The sequence below is a fragment of the Canis lupus genome, chromosome 5 (genome assembly GCF_011100685.1).
Source record: "Canis lupus familiaris isolate Mischka breed German Shepherd chromosome 5, alternate assembly UU_Cfam_GSD_1.0, whole genome shotgun sequence".
NCBI classification, from domain to species: Eukaryota; Metazoa; Chordata; class Mammalia; order Carnivora; family Canidae; genus Canis; species Canis lupus.
Genome location: NC_049226.1, coordinates 59,168,152 through 59,189,449, shown reverse-complemented (window position 1 = coordinate 59,189,449; position 21,298 = coordinate 59,168,152). Strand labels below are relative to the sequence as shown.

General features: G+C 47.2%; 1 long non-coding RNA gene across 2 annotated transcripts in view; it reads right to left on the bottom strand.

The window, feature by feature from the left end:
• Positions 1–21,298, bottom strand: part of LOC102151862 — a 46,218-nt gene that overhangs the window by 19,533 nt on the left and 5,387 nt on the right. For both annotated transcript variants that reach the window (XR_005359825.1, XR_005359827.1), the window contains exons 2-5: positions 3,654–3,733; positions 3,413–3,539; positions 2,296–2,412; positions 1,460–2,122 (exon numbers count right to left, since the gene is read on the bottom strand). This is a non-coding gene — a long non-coding RNA (uncharacterized LOC102151862). The remainder of the gene's footprint in view (positions 1–1,459; positions 2,123–2,295; positions 2,413–3,412; positions 3,540–3,653; positions 3,734–21,298) is intronic.

Below are 21,298 nucleotides of genomic sequence, written 5' to 3'. Positions count from 1 at the left end.
AACCTGAATAAGCCCAGGGCACAGCAGAAGGGGCTGCCTGGTGCTAGCATCACAGAGATGTGCTCTGAGGGTGGCTACCAGATGACATCTGCTCTTTCCCTAGATAGACTTGTCCATGACGAAGGTGGAAGTATTCTGACTGTAGTGCAAGGCTCTAGCCCCCCCGGTGCTGTCAATTCTAGGTCCAGCTAGGTCATGGGGAACCCACGGTCTAGGATATTAGAATTCAGAATGAATGTGGTGATGGGAAGGCTGGTGGGGCTCAGCAGGAGGAATGGCCCCAAAGAAGGTCACAGCCTGATGTCCTTTTGCATTAGGCTCAAGAGCAGAGACATTGAACTCCCTGGATCAGAGGAAGGGTTATGTTGGGGAAAAGAGTGCCCTGAAATGTCTGATGGCATATGGGGGTTGAAAGCTCTGTCTACCCCGATATAGATGCACTGTCTGGCATGTATCATCAATGGCTGACCCACCAGGAGTGCCTGTGCGCCATCCTCTATGCTTTCCATCTCATGGTGGCTGGTTAGCAAGCTGCTAGAACAGAACATGGGCAGGAAGTGTTTCCCTTAAATGTTTTTTTCCTTCAAAGATATTTGTAGTTCCTAAGCAAACTCACAAGAGAAGCCCCTCCTTCCTCCATGAAGCCCCCCAAAAAGGTAGAATAAAAAAGTTAGCATCGCTCTCAAAAGATTTTACCCTATTTGATTAAGTGTCACTGTTATCAGGGGAAACTTGAAGCTTCCTAGAATGTCTGACTTTTGTCATGTATATGACAAATGTACATGAGCTAGTTCTACAATTCCATCAACAGGTTGTAAGGGCCCGGATATGCTAGCCCTCCACCCGAGGGCTGGCTGGCACACAGGGCACAAACATGGTTGGTTACACCATCCTTGACACTCTCCAGACTCCTTAGCTGGACCCGCCTGCTCCCAGACCCTAAGTGGAAAGTGGTAAAAGTCAATGTGCAAATAAATGCAAGCCAAAGAGATACACTGGAATTTTTGACTTGCCAAAGATCTCTGAATTGAATCCCAGAGTTCTCTAGTGGACTGTTCTCCAGGGCAGTAGCCATCAGGCACCTGCCGCTGATCAAATAGTATAAATTAATTAACACTAAATAGGATTAGAAAGTGAAATTCTCAGCTGCAGTGGCCACCTTCCCAATGCTTGTAGCCACGTGTGGCTGGTGGCTACCATGTTGGGCAGCAGAGCAAGTTCCATCCCACAGTGCTGTCCTGGAACACCAAGGGTGTGCTCAGAGGGTGCTATGGACTTAGCAGTGGAATCTCATAAATCTGCCCAGGGGCAGCACTCCAGAGGCAGGCTGGGGCTTTCGCCAACTCCTCAAAGGCATTCACGACCCAAAGAAGACCAAGGAACCCATAGATCAGGCTTTCATAGAGTGTGATTGCAGGTAGGCAGGAAGGGGCTTCTTCCCTCAGCTGCAGACACCTACCTGTTCATCCCCAGTTGCTAAGCCAAATTCTGGCCTTTAGTGCTGTGTTCTCTTGCCCAGAAGAGCAAATCAGGCTTTGAAAGTCTTGCCTCCTGGTGAAGATATCAGATGCTGACAAAGGCCCCAAGGGCCCCGAGTGGCTGCTTCAGGAGTCCTGCACGAATGATGCTCTTTCCTGCCACACCTGGAGCAGAGGGCACAGAGTATCTTTAGGTCCCAGAGGCCCTCCTGGAGAAAGGCGGCCCAGGAACAGGAGCACCGGAGGACGAGTGCTTGCCTGTTCTCCCCTCTACTAGGAGAGAGCTCTGGAAGCCGAGGAAAGAGGAGACGGCTTATGAAGCTTTGGAGGGCCCTCTGCACACGATCCTGCCCAGAGCACATACTGCAACCAAGCTGAACTTAAGGTCATGTGTGAGGAGTTGACATTTGATGTCCTTAACTAAGGAGGCGTGAGGACGAGAAAAGGCACATTTGGCTAACATTTCCACGCCGGAGCCCTCAGGATGACTGTCCGTGGGAACGGTCCTCCTTTCTCAGTCCCAGAGGCTGGTGGGGCGGGGGACGGTCCCCAGCGTTCCTGCACACTGAGGGCGTGGAGGGTGACTGCCAACTACAGAAATGGAAACACACCGGGTCCTCGTTCCAGTCCGGGCAGCACAACGCCTGCATCATTGATTTATTTAGTCATCTTTTCAATGGTTGCCAATAACAACCTGCTTCTGTAAAAATAAGACTTAAAAAAGGCACATAAGACATTCCAAAATGCTTGCCCAGAACAGTCTGAGCTGCTCAGTAATCCCCCCTCCACCCCGAGAATGCATTCGTTGAGCACCCACCTCCGCCAAGGCAGACGTTGGAGGGCTTCAGTGCTTCGGGGCCGCTGCTCCAGCCCTGGGCTCAGGAGGGCACCCAGCCAGAGGACCGTGCTCCCCTTTCCCAGAACTGAGCGTCACCTATAATTGCCGAAGAATTCATAGGTCAGGTCTGGTCCTGACTAATAACTCCACCTGTAATTGAGAGGCTCATCCCATCTTAACTGAGATGTTCGCATTATCAAGTAGTTTGTTTAAATTGTGAATGACAAATAACAGATCACATGGACTCATTTGCTCTTCCCTGGGGCTTATCTGCTGGCTATTTTGGGGTCCCACGGTCTCAGAAGTTATTAATTTAATGCTGCTTACTCCTCAGCGTGTAAGCTGAAAGCCTGGAGTTGTACAACATTTTACATACTTAATAAATGTTGTGATTGATTTCATGTTTTTCAATCAATGTCACAGAACTGGGACTTGCAGCACTGGGGAACATTTGGCACAGGAAGAGTCCTGTGGAAAGTTTGTGTTTGGACAAGGGGACAGGAGGGGAGACAAGGCTTTTCTGGACACCCCCCCCCCTTGGGGGTAGGGGGGGAACCACAGACCCCAAAATCAAAGCTGTCCACAACTCTCTTTCGGCGGGAGCTTTCAGTACCTGTCATTCATGTCCTCTGCTTTTAAAAGGAAGAAAAGGGAACATTTAGAAACAGAGCAAAATTCTGACCCACACCAAAAATATCTGTATCAGATCCGTATTCATGACTCAGTTGGTGTGAAAAGAAGGCATCTTTGTTATCACAACTCAGTCATATGAGCACAGTCACCAAAATAGGATGTTTGGCAACCAGTCAAGTGTAATCAGTCTCTGCACAGAAATCGAATCAAGAACTGGGGAGCCCAAGCTGCTGAGCTGGCCGAGACACTCCGCCAGCTTCCTCCTGCTCCAGCCCAGCTCCAGGTTTTCAGAGGATAGAACCTGAGATTTTGTTGGAAGTGGACCAACAGATCCAGCAGTTTTCCCATAACTGCTTCTGAGTCCCCTGGGGCAGGCACTGGAGAGACCACGTCCCATGGAGACATGGGGGTTTGGGTGATTGCTGGGCTACAGCAAAACTGCTTCTCGTCTTGTGCTTCTTACCTTGTGAACTTCGTCCAACTTCTATTTACATCTTAAAGTGTCCATCCCATCCAAATTTCAGCACGTACAGATTTCCTGTGTTAACTAGCCAAGAAAGTTGAAGACTCCAAAGAGTATTGAGGGGGTCCTAGCATGGGGGAAGGAACCGATGAACCACAAAATTGATAAGAACTATTTCCCCAACTTCTAACTCCTTCCTGGTCCCCTGGCCCCCTCCTGCCACATTAGGCCCTGCACTTACCAGCTCTGGCTCCTTGCTGAGAAAGGAAATGAAGACTCAGACCTCCTGCTTGTCTTCTCTGACCATGCTTCTTATGGTCCCTGAACACAGGGGGTGAGCTGTGGGGTGAGCTGTGGCCACATAGGCTCCAGGGAGCATGGTCCACATTCACCCAGTACACCCACCACAAATGGTAGCTTTCCAGAGTGCCAGGAACAGTGAGCTTAAAAATCAGAGCTCCAACTTTGCTTGGGTTTGGGTTGTTTTGTTGTTGTTGTTTTTAGAAGATTTTATTTATTTATTTGAGAGAGAGAGAGAGAAATAGAGCAGGGGGAGAGGGAGGAGAGGGAGAAGTAGGTTCCCCACTGAGCAGGAAGCCCCACTTGGGCTCCATCCCAGGACCCTGGGATCATGACCTGAGCTGAAGGCAGATGCTTCACCATCTGAGCCACCCAGGCCCCTCTGGGTTGTTTTTAAAAGTAAAAAATCCGGGTGTGGTTTTTGTGCTCAGCCTTCATGGACAGTTTCTATCTAAACTATAGTTTATTGGGCAGCTGTGGTGGCTCAGCGGTTTAGCGCCGCCTTCAGTCCTGGGCGTGATCCTGGAGACCCGGGATAGAGTCCCACGTCAGGCTCCCTGCATGGGGCCTGTTTCTCTCTCTGCCCATGTCTCTCTCTCTCTCTCTAATAAATAAATAAACTCGAAAAATAAATAAATAAAATCTTTAAAAATAAATAAATAAATAAACAAACAAACTATAGCTTATTTAAGGAAATTAAGAAGGTTGACAGTTTGAGAGGAACAGAAAAGAGAGGACAGAGTGGTGAGACCGGGAGACGGGAGGTAACAGAGGGTTCCTGGGGTCTAGGAATTAACATGTGTTTATATATCTCCTTTTTAAAAAAGATTTCATTTTTTTACATTTATTTAACAGAGAGAGAGAGAGAGAGAGCACAAGTAGCCAGAGCGATGTGGGTCTCCATCCCAGGACTCTGGGATCATGACCTGAGCCGAAGGCCAGGTCCAGGTGCCACCAGGTGCCCCAGGGTTTGTGTATCTCCTTACAATCCCCCTTGCAAGCCTCCCCTATGCCTCCCCACCACTCCCTCTGCTCCGCGGTGCATCCATCCAGGGCCCACCTGCCTGCACACAGATGACCCCAGTCCTCTTGCTCCAGCATCTACCACCCCCTGAGCCCCATGTCCCATCCCCAAGCTCTGGGCTGGGCTCTGGGCTGGGGCCTCCTCGGGATAGTCAGGCAGCTCTCTGCATGTAGGTGCATCTGCCTTGCCACACACCTGGCCGCCTCCCACCTGCCGAATCAGGAGCCCACCCACACGAGGGGGCGGCTCCTGGCTCCAGTCCTGCCTGAACACCTTGGGCAGGCCATGTGTCCTCAGGGAGACTTGGCTTCTGCATCACCCCCACCGGGGGGATTCGTGACGACTATAATTAGAATTCTTTATCTAAGCACTCCTTATCTACAGCATCTCTGGCTCACATAGGCACTCGGTAATACACCTGTATGGTTATCATTGTGAATTACTCTACTGAGTCACCGGGGCTGAGAGCTCTGGAGAGTTCCTTCTCTGCTCCCCTTTACATTTCACATCTGGCCTGTGCTCAAGAACAGGTCTTGGTCTGCCTCTGAAGTGGCCTGTGGGTCTGTCCCCTTCATCTGTTCTCAGGGTTGATTTGTTTCCCTAACCTGTGGGCTGTGCAGGTGCAGGAGCGCCCCCTTCCCCGGGCCCCAGCCACAGCACCCCACCCCAGCCCGCTAGTCAGGAATTCCTAAGGCAAAGCTCTGGGACTCTCATAGTCACACTTGTGGGTGGGCTCTGTAGGCTCACATGTCAGCTCTTTGGAGTAAACTGACAAATGTAAAGCCCCTGCCAGCTGCCCTTAGAAAGTGCTCAGTGAGTCCTGGCCACACCTGTTCCTTACAGCTGGAGGGGCAGCTGCACACATGCAGAGGTCTTGCTGCCTGCACCATCCACACTGCCATCTCCCACCTCCTAGGGTGTTGCCACCTGCTAAAACCTGCCCCATGCCAAGCCCCTACCATTGCCGTAAAACCGTCCCAAATATGCCTAGTTAGAGATTTCTAAAGCATACGCTCCACATCCCAACTACAAACTGTTGCTCCTGGGATTTGTCTGTGCCTTCAGGAAGCTGTGCTCACCCCTACCACCACCACCACCCCACTACCTGCCACTTCCCTCACAGTCTCTGGACTCAGGAACTGCATAGCCAGGCTCAGCAAGCCTGGCCAAACAGCTAAGTCGGAGTGACCTCCACCTGGTCCCTCTGCTCCTTGACCTTGAGATTGGTGCCCACTTTCCACTCTCTCTGTCCTCTAGATGCAGTTTCTGGGAGGATGCAACACACATTGCCTGTGTGATGAACTCCAGTTGGCACCTGGGAGCCTTCCGATTCTGATGGGTTGTGTGCTAAAATATAAACAGACTCCAAGTCTGGAGCTATGACAAAAGTGGTGTCAAACCCATCTTTTCCCAAAACAAGCCGGCTGTAGCCAAAGCCATAGGACATATTGCTCATAAAATACTGGCTCTTGGCAGGGAAGCAGACTTGAGGGACAATTCTATTTTTTTAAATCAACCTTATTGAGATTTAACTTATATTAAACAAAGTCCATCATTTCAATGAGCTTTGACTAATGCTTAGGCCATCACAATCAAGATGTAGAACATTTCCACCACTCCAAAAAAGTCCTAACTACATTTTTTTAATTGAAAAACTTTTTAAGGCATGACTTCGTGGTTCAGTGGTTGAACCCTCCTTCTGCCTGTGTCTCTGCCTCTCTCTCTCTCTCTCTCTCTCTCTCTGTGTGTGTGTGTGTCATGAATAAATAAAAAAAATATTTTTTTAAAAAAAGAAAACCTTTTTATTTTAAAAGGGATAAGCAGGCTCCATGCAGGGAGCCTGATGTGGAACTCGATCCCGGGTCCCCAGGATCACACCCTGGGCCAAAGGCGGTGCCAAACCTTACTGGGCCACCGGGGCTTCCCTGAAAAATTTTTTAAAAGAGCAGTTTAAGTTAACATCTTAATTCAGCAGCAAGTACAAAGATCTCCCATAGTGCTCTGCCCCCGGCACACATGCATCCTCTCCCACCATTGCCATCCCCTACTGATACACTTATTCCAATCAGCTAACCTACACTGACACATCATTACCAAAGCCCACAGTTTATATTAGGACTCGTTCTTGGTATTGTATATTCTGTTGGTACCAACAAATGTGTAATGACATGTCTACACTATGGTACTATCTTACAGAATAGTTTCACTGCCTTAAAAATCCTTTGTGCTCTGCTGATTCATTCCACTCTCCTCCCAAAGCTCTGGCAACCACTGATCTTACTGTCTCCATAGTTTTACCTTTTCCAGAATGTCATATACTTGGAATCATACAGTACACAGCCTTTTCAGACTGGCTTCTTTCACTTGGTGATATGCATTTCAGGCTCCTCCATGTCTTTCATGACTTGATGGATGGCTTCGTTTTACTGCCAAATAATCCCTTGTCTAGATGGACCACAGTTTATCCACTTAACTACTGAAGGATTTCAGTTACTTCCAAGTTTTAGCAATTATGAATAAAGCTAAACAACAATGTGCTGGTTTCTCTGTGGCCACTCTGAATACCAAGAAACATGATTGCAGGATCATATGGTAAGAGCACGTTTAGTCCAGTAAGAAACCACCAACCTGTCTTCCAAAGTGGCTGCCCCATTTTGCATTCCCACCAGCAATGAGTGAAAGTCTCTGTTGCTCCACATCTTCCCAGCATTTGGTATTGTTGTGTTCTGGATTTGGGCCATTCTAATAGGTATGTAGTGGTATCCTGCTTTAATTTCCCTGAAGACAGATATATGGAGCATCTTTTAATGTGCTCAGTTGCCATCTGTATCTCTTCTTGGGTCTGTTAAAGTCTTTGGCCCATTTAATCAGGTTGTTTGCTTTTTTGTAGTTGGGTGTGAAGAGTTCTCTGTGTACTTTGAACAGAAACCCTTTATGCGATGTGCGTTTCTCCCATTATCTTGACAGCCTTTCACAGGACAGAGATTTTTAATTTTTATTAAATCCACCTTATCAGTTATTTCTTTCAGGATCCTGCCTTTGGTGCAGTAACGCTATGCCCAAGGCCAGCTAGGTTTTCTCCTGTGTTATCTTCCAGGGGTTTTATAGTTTTGCATTTTACATTTACATCTGGACCCATTTTTACTGGATTTTTGTGAAGATATAGGTCTAGATTTTTCTCTTTCTTTCTTTCTTTTGCCTGTGGATGTCTAATTGTTCCAACACCGTTTGTTGGAAAGACTGTCTTTGCTCCATTGTATTGCCTTTGCTCCTTTGTCAAAGATGGAGTTTGTTATACTTATATGGGTCTATATCTGGGCTTTCTATCCTGTTTCACTGATTTATTTGTCCATTTCAACAATATCACATTATCTTGATTACCGTAGCTTTATAGTAAGTCTTGGAGTTGGATAGTGTTGTTCCTCTCACTTTGTTCTTGTCATTCAGTATTGACTTGGCTATTCTGGGTCTTTTGCCTCTCTGTGTAAACTTTAGAATCACTTTGTTGCTATCCACAAAATAATTTGCTGGGATTTAGATTGGGATTACATTGGATCTATAAATCACGTTGAGAAGAACTGACATCTCGACAATATTGAATCTCTTTATATGTGAACATGGAGAATCTCTCCATTTATTTACATAATTCTTTGATTTCATTCATGGGGATCTTTCACAAATTTTGATAGATTAATATCTAACTATCTCATTTTTGGAGTGCTAATGGAAATAGTCATGTGTTTTTAATTTCATTATTGGCATATAGGAAAATGATTGGCATTTGTGTGTTAATCTTGTGCTGTGCAACCTCAGTATGATCACTTACTGGTTCCAGGAGGGTTTTTTTGTTCATTCTTTTACATTTTCTACATAGAAGATTATGTCATCTACCAACAAAGACAGTTTTATTTCTTCTTTCTCAATCTATATACTTTGTATTTCCTTTTCTTGTCTTGTTACATTAGCTAGAACTTCTAGTACAAGGTTGAAAGGAGTGATGGGAGGACATTCCTGCCTTGTTCCTGATCTTGGAACAATTCTTGAATCTGTACATTCTACAGATCACTGTGCATGAGGCACCGATGAGGTGGAGGTGGACGCCTGGCAAGTATGGCCCTATAGGCATTGTTGGAGGCACAGTATGACTTACCAGGCACCAGGCCTACACAGAGGGGAGTGTGCAGGGGGACATGTGGCTTACCAGGCATCAGCCTGCACAGAGGGTGTGCAGGGAGGCATGATGGATCAGTCATCTGACGTGCTTTGGTTAATTAGAAAGTATACAACTTGGACCCTATGGTTTTAGGGGAAAGAGACTCGGTTTTTGCTCATGGAAGTGCTAAGCAAGGCAGAGAGGAGACAAAACTGATGGGCTCTCAGAAGGCTGAAAGAGGCAGGTAGCTCCTATTGTGCGCCCAGGCAGCTCAGCCCCAGAAGAACTTTTGATACTTCTGAGGTGGATGCAGAAACGGAGGAAGGGAGTGAATGCCAGAGCTTAGCATACCAAGCAAAGAGCAAGAGGGAGCACTGTCTGTTCTCAGTCACCAGCACCTTCAGTCTCATTTAGAAGGTCAGCCAGGGTACAGAAGCTACTAGCTGAGAGGTGGTAATAAGATGGACATGTCGACCAAGTTACCAGGGCAGGCCACTGAATGCACTCACTACCATCTCTGCAGCCCCTGGGCTTGTACATAATATGGATTCTCAGGGATTAAGCAAATGTGGGGGATGGAGGAAGATGTGACAGCAAAACCAATCATTAGGAACAGTAAAATGAGATTTTTATTGGGATGGGAAAAAAGGCCATGGAGTCCCATCAAATTGCCAACATGGCTTGAGGCACCCCAGAAAAGCTTTCTTTGAGAATCATAGCAAGAGTGGCCAGAAACAAAGTCAGGAGTCATGTAGCCTGGGGTCAAATCTGGGACACTTCACTCCCATCCCTTGGCAAGTGACAATACTTTCCGGGATTATTTCTTCCTTTCTGAAGGGGGGCATTCAATGAGACACTTCATAAATAGCTGAGCACCCCACCTTCTATCATTTCTCTAGAGCAGGTACATGCCCCTGCAAATACGCGCTTTGGGAAGAGAAGGAGGAGACACACAGCAGATTCCCTCTCAATTAACTCCAGGGAATCCTTGGTTCTTGTTGATGCCCCACAGAAAAGGCTGGAAAAGGAGAGTTAGGATGGACCGCTTCCCGGGAAAATTTTAATTGTGGAGGGTGTGTGAGGGTGTAAAGGTGAGAACAGGAGACCCATCAGTGAGCCAGGCTCTGGGATAGCTGCCCTGGACACTTGACAGCTGCAGCTATGTTGGGAATATGAGTGGAGGGGAGGACACTTCCACCTCCTCCATTTTGCCTGCCCCATGCCTGGATCCTGGCGCCCACCAGACTTCTGCAGGCACGCAAACAGTCGGCACCATGTGGCCCCTTCCAGGAAGCCAGTCCGCTGGCCGGCCTTGTCAATCAATGCCGTGTGCAGGCTGTGCTGAGAACCCAGCTCAGCCCGGGTGCAGAGGAAGGACCAGCTGGTGTGGAGGAGTGAGAAGCTTCCATGTAGCTTATGTGGTGGCTGGGCAGGAGGTGGAGACAACTAGGCCAACCACATCAAATCCTGACATTCTCAGAGACAAGATCCAAGTTGAAGGGGACACTTTAGAAAAGTAAGAGGAAATTCCCAAGCAGGGCCCTGTGTGAGCATGCCTTCCAGCTTCACCACGGCCCTACACGGTCATCGTGCTAGCCCATCTTATGCATAAGGACACCTAGGCTTGGAAGTTGTCCATGAAAGCTAACATCTCAGCTCTGGAGGCAGAAGACACAGGTTCTAACTGAGGTTCGATTACCAACACTCATAGCCAAGTGACCCAAGTCCCTCAATCTCAGCATTCCTCAGTTTCTACAATTGTAAGATAGCTCAGGCCTCCACCTCCTTTAGAACTCTCTTCAAACATCCCTGGTGGACCATGTCATGGTCCAGAGGACAAGCCGCCCCTCCCTGAGCAACGAGGGGGCTTCCCTGCCCTCTCTAATGCCAGGTTAGCAACACTCCTGTTACAACTCCTTTCCTTTCTGGGAAGGAGCTTTAAAACCAGCATGCCGTGTGCTCTTTCCTTTTCACATTGCCATGATTCCAGAAATGTTCCAGAGAAAGACAACATGATGCTGACTCTTGGGGGACAATGACACAGAATAGAACCCACATGGATGGACACATAAAAGTAAATAAGAAATAAATCTTTGTGGTGTTGAGTCTTGTTATTTAGCATAATGTACTCTGCCCTGCCCCTGCCCTGACTGATAGATACAACCTGACCCCTGCCCACCCCATGCATTTGCAGCTCTGTGCCCACCCCACCTGTGCCGCAGACCCCATGCTCCTCCACACATGATTTTCCTGTAGCGTGCATAACATTTACAACACTGTATATTTTTCCTTTAGGGTGCTTATCTTCTGTCTCCCCTTAAAAGAACATAAACTCCATAAAGCAGGGATTTTTGTTTCTTGTTCATGACTATCTTTTGTACCAGGAACAGAGCTTGGCAGGTGGAGAGTACAGAGTACACACATGTGCACACACACAGAGTAAGTAAACATGGAATAGCAGAAATTAACTGAGGCCCTATCCCAAAGGAAATACATATGTATTTAATCTTCAAAATAACCCAATGTTTCAAATACTATTATGATTCCCATTTTACAAACGAGAAAAACTATGCACAGGGGTTAAGAGAACTTGCCCAAGGTCACACACTAAGTCAGCATGCAAGTCCAGACCACATTTTCAATCACTGTGTGGTTCGGCCTGTCAACAACACCTTCTCTGTTGCATCGTTGGGAAGAAGTAAAGTGCTTAAGGCATTTGAGGGAATCAGCACATGGTAGGAGCCACAGATGGCATCCTGCTGGCCTGCTGCTGCAACTTCCCTAAAGTCTGAAATCTCGGAAGAGGCAGAGTGCATGTCCCCTGGACCTCCTGACCCCAAAGCCCGTGCGTGTTCTGATATGTCAGCAGGTCTCTAACCTGACCAAGCTCCAGCATCATCTGGGAGGATTTCAAAAACTACCATTGCCTGGGCCTCGAGTACTGAGTGCAAATCTTTGCAGATAGGTCCAAACATCTGTACTTTTTAAAAAGCAATTCAGGTGAAGCAGCCTCATAGATCTTACTCAGAGGGGACCCTGAGCCACTCCTGGCTTATCACCTGCTGAGCCACTCTTCCCTGAGGCTGGATGATCAGACTGTCATCCGGCCTGGGTTTCCATCCTCATACTAAGAAGTCACCAGTTAAATGATGTGGTGGGCTTGTAGACTCCATCTCCAACCCTAGCTGAGACCCCAGCCCAGAGCCCTGGTGTTGCCAAGAGTGACAGAGAGGTGACCCTCTGTATGTCAGCCATGTAAAGGTCGAGGGTAATGGTCTACATGAAATTCTGGCTGCCCTCACAGAGGTGGTTGGAAAAGTTTCTCTCTATGGGAGCATAGCCTCCAGGTTCCCACCAATATCTGGCATTTTATTTTTCCCTGAACATTGCCCCCAATCCCTGATTAAAGACATTGATGACAAGAGTGAGCACACAATGCCAGTAAGAGTTCTTTGGGGAGATTTTCTTATTGGAGTGTGTTATGGGCCAAACTCTGTCCCCCAAAATCCTGTTTTGGAGTCCTAACCCGCAACACCTCAGAACGTGGCCTTATTTGGAAATGGGGTCATTGTAGTTGTAATAAGTTCAATGAGGTCATATCAGAATAGGGTGAACCCTTAATCCCATCTACTGGGTGTCCTAACAAAAGGGGAAATTCGGGACAGAGACATGCACAGGGAGAGTCCTGTGTGAAGGTGAAGTAAGACCCAGGAGATATGTCCATAGGCAAATGGATTCCTAAGACTCCTGGCAAACCTCCATAGGTTGAGAGAGAGGCCTGGGAGGGCTTCTCCCTCACTGTTATCAGAAGGTACAAAACCTTCAGCCTCCAGAGTGCAGGAGAAGGGATGATGTTGCTCTGAGTTGCGCAGTTTCCTCCGAGGTCATCGCAGCAGCTCCAGGACACTCCTGCAGAGCAACAGTGAGAACTTCCTACCTCTGGGGAAGGTACTGGAAGAATGCCTCGTGGACCACAGACTCTTTCATTCCTTGGACCATAACAAAACTCATCTCACACAGGAGAAAATGAAGTCAAGAAGAATGCAAGCAGGAAGCAAAAAGGTATCAACCCTGTTTCTAATCCCCACTCCCCCAGAGACAAGCCCAAAACTCCTCCTTGGACTCAATGACATCTATGCAGATGTCCTTTTGGAATCAGGTTGCAGATGACACAAACCTGATTACTACATGTGCTTTCTGGAACAGGTGAGCCTTCGGCCAGTGTCAGACCTATGAAAGCCCAGGTCATGATCTCAGAGCCAAATCCTAAAGGAAAAACTCAACTCTGAAGGCCTTTGCTCCCCCTGTTCACCTGTTTCTATGTTGTTTACAGGCCAGGGCACCACACTGGGGTTTCTCCTTGGGTGACACTGGCAGTTTCCTTCCCAGTGGTCACTGCCACTTCCTCCTACAGCAAAGCTCTCTATAGCCACATGTTTGGAAGGTAGGGAGGCTTTTTCTACCCTGGAATTGAAATGTAATTGGTCTGACCTGGTCCTTTCCCTTGTCAAGGACTGCTTTAGGTGCTGAGGTATGGCTGGTAGGGTTGAGGGAATAAGCATTTAAGAACAAATAGAATTGTATTCTATTTTTCCCCCAAGGGGTCCCATGTCTGCCTGTGAGGCTCAGAATCACTCTGGCCATTCTCCATTCCTGGAGGGCAACGTGCCTGCTATGCTGCTAATGGCAGAGTAAAAGATGAAAAGCTTCTGGGCTTGCACAATGTCACCATGATGCTGCATTAGCAGACTCTGGAGCCACCCCACCCCTGTGACTTCTTGTTTTATGGGATAACCAACAACTTACAGTGTACGCTCTCTTGGTCAGATCTCCTATTACTTGCAGTCAAAACCATCCTATGTTTCATACTTCCCAAAGCAAAAATACACAGAGCGATGATTGTGTATCATCCAGAGCAATGCTGATGAGTGAGCTGCTGTCTGTAGGCCGGGCCTTACATGGGTTCAGAGAGGGTGCTCAGAATGCATGTACACAAGGAAGGCTGATGTGAGGGGACAAGACATTGTAGACACCAAACTGATGCATTGGCATCTGCTCTGAGATCCTCCAAGACCAATTCAGAAGGTGTCTTGTTCCAGGGGACCAGGACTCTTGAATAAAGGGCCCATCAGCCAGCACTGCATCTAGGAACTAAGTCGATGAGAATCCTTTAGCAAAATGAGGGCAGGGAAATCGAGATGTTGCCAAAGGAAGAGGATTTATACTTCATGTTATCTCTTTGTTGAACACCTCAGGACCTAGCTTACAAGCCTGAAATTCACAGTGAGCTTCTTCCAAGCCGTGGGGATGTGCTTGCTGTCTGTTATGCACAGGTCATGTGGTGCATTGAATGATACTTTTACTCTAGGGGACGTGGAAGGGGAGAAGCAGGCTGATGAAAGGAGCCACTACCACACTCTCACTTTAAGCACCATCTTGTACAGGAGCAACAAGTGGCAGAAACTTGGAAACAAGAACTCTTTATCCAAAAGAGACCTGAATTCATCTAATGAGACTAGTGATAAGGCTTTAGGAAGCTGATACATACACTTTTCTTTTCTTCTATGTAGTTTCCTGGGGATGTTGTAACAAAGTACCACAAACTGGATGGCATAAAACAGCAGAAACGTATTTGCTTATACTTCTGGAGGCCAGAAGTCCAAGATCAAGCTGAGGCAGACTTGATGTCTTCCTTCTGGGTGCTCTGAGAGAGAATCCATTCCGTGCTTCTTTCTTATCTTCTGATGATTTGGCAGCATTTTTAGGCATTCTTGGCTTATAGATGCACCATCCCAATCTCTGCTTTATCTTCACATAGCATTCTTCCTGTGTGTATGTCTGTGTCCAAATTTCCCTTCTTTATAAGGGTACTAGTCATGTTGGGTTAGTACCCATCTTAATGACCACATCTCAACTTAACTACCTCTACAGACTCTATTTCCAAATAAGATCACATTCAGGGGTATGGAGGTGGATAGGGTTCTGACATATTTTTTAGGGAACTCTAATCAATTAATAATACCTCCTTAGTTCAGAATGAATGTTTGAGAAGAACATTATATATGTGTCAGAAGAATAAAGACCAAAACAGTAGCCTTTGCTTGCTAATGAAATTGAGAATGTGTAATGTCGATCAACAACCATAATGAGCTCCCCAGACTGAATTCACCCCTCTTAAATGCCTCAGGAAACTCACACTCCATGGATTATATCTCAACAAACCCCCTTTGTGGGCAGGCAAATGCAGAAGCAAAGACAAAAGCTGAGCCTGCTCCCAAATTTATCCATCAGAGAATTCCCTCCTGCAATTTGGGCAAGGATAGGTTCTATGGATAGAGTCACATGATTCAAAATAAAATACACTATAATATTTATTAATAGACTGTTCAGTGAGTCTAGACTGAGTGACAGAAACATACAAATAATTTGAAAATCTGAAATCTCAGGGGTTGGGCCATGCCTTATCACAGTTGGCATGGATGCCTGGTTGCTGGTATCCCTGATTTGGGCAGGTTCTGAAAACTGTTAAATAGATATACGGATGAATGTGTGTGAAATGGGGGTCAGTCTCAAATGGTAGTTAAATACTTTTTTTCAAGCCAAGGAGAGGGGTCTCAGAATAAATCAACCTGCCAACAACTTGATCTCAGACCTCCAGCCTCCAGAACTGTGAGTGGGAAAACAAACATCTATGGTTAAGCTCCCAGTTGGAGGACTTGCTATGGCAGCTCTAGCACATGGGTGTCATGGGTATACAGAAGACTATCCGAAGGGAAACTATACACAAGGCAAACATCCCACAGAGATAGAAGGCTATGAGCTCAAAAGTTCTGACAGAGACCACACAGGAGAGGTGAATGCAAGAGGAATCCAATGCAGAGTCACCACCTCCACCTGTATGCCCTCAAGCCCTGTCCAGTGTGGTCTGGCTTTGCTTCCTCTTGGTCTAGGAAATTGGGAATCACGAGTCAGGGCCCCTAAATCAGCCCTGGTGTTTGCATTTTCACTAATACCTGATGATTGGAGGTGAACGTGGGCAGCCCATGAAGCCAGGTCCCAGAGGGAAGCCCGCGATGGAGTCACCATGTCCCAGATTGAATGACCATCCAGAGGAAGGGACAAGTGGGAACGAGAAGAGAAACTGCCCATCAATAGTTTGGAGCACCAGGTATAGAAGGCTTGCAACATCAATTCCAAAATGCCATTTGTGACTATGGCTTTCAACCCCAACAAAGCAGGGGATTGAGGGGGAGACAGGAGGGGCCAAAGTAAGAGGGGAACTCGTGTGGTGGACCCAATCTGTCTTCACTACATTGTGTTTCTGATCATAAAAGTAACAGACAATGACCTCAGAGAACCTGGAAAGAACGTGAAGAGCAGGCATGGAGGTAAGATTTCTCATTAACCCACCTGAAGACAGCCAGCCTATTTGGGTGTGATGCTCAGTATAGACAATCCGTGTATGGTCTTGTCACTAAAAATCATGTTCTGAGAATGTCTCTCTCGTGATAAAAATAATTCCTCCAAACATCATTTCTGCAGCTCCACAACAATCCATCCTGTGAATGAGCCACAATGAATGCTCCTCTATTTATAGGAATGAGGTTCCTCCACTTGTTCCTTATTTTAAGTAACAATGCCATTAGCGTATTTATGCTTGAAACTTTGTGCCTGATTGTTCCAAAGTAGAGCTTCCCCCAGAGTGGGAGTAGCTGCGTGGTGGACACTGTTGGGCTCCTGATTCACGCTCCCGGGTCACTTACCATTTAGCAGGAAGGCATGTGGATTTGCTGCGAGCAACCCAAGGCAGGCCTGCCCCACTAAAACACAGGGCCCTCATTTCTGAAATTAGAGCAAAGTGAAACCAGTTTTGCTGAGAAAATTTCACAATAGCTTCTGAAATAATCATTTATATCTGGGAATGATATAAACAGCCAGACTTAGTAATGTCATCACGATGCCTCCAACACAGGCAACATGACCTCGTAAGGTCATAAGAAGGGATCTGCCTCTGGGGTCTACTTCTCAAGAGTCCCCACTGTGCCTTCTGTCTTGGGGCCCCATCAGCTCCTGCCTGGACATAGCTCTGGATGTGGGAGCCGCTTCATTCCTATCTCCTCAGAGTCTCTCCAAGGGTGATCCAAGATAAGAGAAAACATTTTCTTTTTGCACTTGCTAATTTCCTCCTTTATCAAAAGAAAGATTTATGTTTGTTCTCCGAATGCAAAGGTACTTGGTTTCTGAGTCAAACTGGAAGAACCCAGGTGTTTCCAGGCTCTGTTGGTAACTGAATCAACACCTTGATTATCAGCACAGCAACTAGTTTGGTGGATGCCTTCCTTATTTTCCTCTTCTCTCTTTATCCCTTGGCTGTGTGCATGGTGGGAATCAGTTCTCACTCTCCCATGGCCTTGGATGGCAACACTCAGTGTTTGTGCTTCTGAACAAACAGCCCTGACCCTGCTCAGAAAGCACCAAGTTGCTGTGGGACATCAGGAGGCTCTGCTTGGCCAGACCCCTACTGTGCTCTCCATCAGAGCTTTCAGAGGAGCAGGTTCCCTGCAGGACAACCACTTATCACTGAAAGAAAAGGAGGCCACCTCTGGGTGTAAGGAGGATACTCCAAGCCACCAAGATCTCCGCATTGTCACCACCCACATGGCTGCCACCCACATCTTGGACCAGAGTCATAGTGGTCTTACAGACCATGACCCTGGTGTCCAGAGCTCTGGATCTACATCCCGACCTTTCTGTGACCCTGAGTTGTCACCTGACCTTATGAATCCACAGCATCCTTCTCAGAGGATAAAGATCCGTAGACTTTCCTTCAGGTACAAAAGAGATAATACACACAAAGCATTCAAAATTATGCCACAGAGCAGCTCTTAGCAGACACAAACTACAGTTGTCCCCTCCACATGACCACCCAGGGCACTAACTTCCTGATGGCAAAGGAATCAACCCACTGAGGGCTCACTCCTTACCTGGCTCATGTATGCAATGAGGAAGGTACAGTCCAGTGGGGAGGGGGCTTAATGTAGAGCAGCAGTGCCTGCTTGCTTTTTTAGGGTATAAACACAGCCCAGGACATCTCTACAGCACAACAGGCCTCCAGAGAACTGGCTGCAGCCCACACCCTGGCCGCACCATCAGATCACAGGAGCCTCCCTCTGACAGACCACTTCTCCCTCCGGGCTGTCTATTCCAAGCAGCTGTGGACACTAGGAACGGCCCTCCCCTGAGTGTGATTCCGAGGTAGGCCTGGAGAAATGGCCAGGAACTCCTGGCTCAGCTGAGGGCAGGCAGATCTCACACCGACCCAAGGACAGGCCCAGCGCTGTCCTGAGATTCAGAGTGGACTTGGGTCTATTTCCTCCCGCTCCTCCCTCCCTCTTCCCCTTCCTTTTCTTTTCATCTCTTTGTTTCCTTTGTCCTTTATGTTTTGTTCTTCAAAGTATAGTTTACATAGAGTGAACTCAAAATGCAAATCATCTAAAACCAGTGTTTATAAATCTTGACAAATACACACACCATGTAAATATCATCCCCATCAAGATACTGAACATTGCCAGCACCCTAGAAAATTCCCACATTTTCCTTTCACCCAGTACCACCTCATCATCCCCGCTGTGGACAACCACTGCTCTGCTTTCTGACACCACAAATCAGTTTTCTCCCTTCTAGAATTTCCTGTAAATGGGATCACACGCTATTCAATCTTCTATACTGGCCTCTTCAGCTCACCATGCTTTTGCGATTCGTTCCCGTTGTGTGAGTTGTCGGCTGTTCTTTTATGGCTGAGGAATATCCCATGCGTGCATGTGTGCACCATCTGCTTGTCCCCTCGCCTGCTTGATGGGCATTTGGGTTGTCCCCATTTGAAGCAACTGTGAATACAGTTGCTATGAACATTCACACGCACCTTTGGATGGATGCATGTTTTCATTCTCCTGGGTAAATGCCTAGTAGTAGGGTAGCTGGATCATAGACAAGAAGAACATGGAATTCACAAAACCTGCCCAGTGGTTTTCTGGAGTAATGGCACATTCCACCCTGCCCCCAGGGGCAGCTGCAGGTTCCCACACTCCCTGTGTGGCACCAACAAGCCTCAGAGATGGGGACACTAGGCAACCATCCCACTAAGAAACCTGTTGGTTTGATAAGGGCTAATATGCCCCATCAGGGACTTTTTGTCTTAAAGACCAGAGGAATGGGCAAGAAACTGACAAACCACAAACAGATCAATGTGCTGTCAGATTCCTACTACAGATGAGCCAAGAATGTGGGGCCCCCTTTCCATCAGCTTCCATTCAGAATTCAGTCCATCTTCCAGTCAAGACTAATTAAAGCTCATGGCCATAAACATGCTTCCCTCTGAGAAGGTGTCAGGAATGAAACCAGTGCTCAAGGGCTGAGATCTCAAATGGTCCCCACCCATCCCCATTTCTACCTGGATTATCGCCTATCCTCCTTCTGTCGGCTCCCAGCTCTAGTCCTGATGATGGCAGAGAACTCACCCAGGTGTTGTTTCTATGACACAAGAATGATCATGACACCCCCTTCATTAAGTCCAACAGTGGCCCCCACAATCTTCAGAATGAAGTCCAGACACAGTAGCATGGTCCTCTGTGATCTTATGTGTGTGTTTTCCAGCTCATTGCCCCCAACAAATTCACACAAGTCCTGTAGTCTAGCCATCCAGCCAAACGCCTGCAACCACTGTCCCATGAGCTGGGCTCTCTCTCCATGGTACACATATGAATGTCCCTCCCTTTGCTCATGCACTTCTCCCCCACCACCATGTCTGCCCAGCTAATTGCTACTCTTTCGGGGTTAAGTATCCTCCAAGACGACTTTATTGACTTTCTCACATTGAATCATTCACCACTCTGGGCTGCACTGTGCATTGTATAATGCATTGGGCATACTTCTGGTTTGGTGCTTTGTACATTGCTATGATCTTTTGGTAGACCTTTCAAACAGCCTTTCCTGAGCAGGGAAATGTCTTATCATTTCTGTTTCTAATAAGCACACAGAATGGACTCAATAATTATTGCCAAATGGGTGGATGGATAGGTGAGTGAGTGATGGATGGGTGGGAAGGCAGATAGATAAGGGCGGTGGAAGGGTAGATGGGTGGGTAAGTGAATGGATGGATGGATGGATGGATGGATGGATGGATGGATGGATGGATGGGTGGATGGATGGATGATAGGAGGGTGGGTGGATGGATGGATACTCTAATCCACCAATGGGTGGAGAAGTGGATAGATGGAGGGGTGGGTGAATAGATACAGGGTGGGTGGATAAAAGGGAATGGGTGGATGGGTGGATATGAGGTGGATGGATAGATAGGGGTAGATGGGTAGATGGATGGGTGGATGGATAAGAGGGTGGGTGGATGGGTAGATAAATGGATGGGATGGTAGATGGAGGGGTAGATATACGAATAGGTGGGTGGATGGAGGAATAGATGGGAGTGATGAAACTGAAGTGAATCTAAGTGCATGTGCCACAGAGGACATGGCAATGTCCTCTTTGCACATCCATCTTGATATAGCCCTCTTGAGTGGGACTCCTCAAATACACAGAGGTCTCAGCCAAGTCATTCTCTGAAATGGTCAGACAGGAACAGAAGGATGATGAGTCTCCTGCTTCATTCCCTTCATGTGTAAACCCATCCCAAACTCCACCATTACACTAGCCTCCTTTAAATACCTCTTCTTATTTGGTCCCTTTCCAACAATGCCCTGTCCCCATTTCACCTACCACTGTCCTAACCATGGCTTCTAGAATTCTAGGAAAAGATACATTACGACTGAAGCTATTGGCTGCCAAATATTAGGAAAACATGCTAACAAATGACCCATCTCATACCATTGGAGTCAGCTGATGGACCCACAGAAACAACAAAAACAAGACTAGCAACAGCAGCAGATGTGTATTGAGCACTGGTCACATGCCAGACACCTCACTAAGGGCTTCAATCTCACCCCAGACACCAGATGAGAAGCAGCCTCCCAAATGCACATTTTTATTAGAAACTTTGGCAAAGAGATGACTCAACCTTTGGGTCAATTCAATCTTGTGACTATTGATCCTGTGGGTGTCAGGATCTGACTGTGAGAAAGGTCACCTAAGGCCCTTCTCTCCTTACTCGAAGGTAAATTAAGAGATGTCTCTCAGCTGGGGGCCACTCACCACCCCAGAGGAGAAATCAGATACAACCCACCATGTTGGACAGAGGCGAGTGCAAGGACGTTAACAAGGGACAGGAACTCCTGTCTTCTTATTTGGGCCTATGCCATGGTGTTCATGGTCAATTTATTGTGCCTGATTAGCAAACCCCTCAACAGCCCTGCCTTGGGCTCATGGGGAGCCAAGGCAGAGCGATATGGTAATTAGTGCA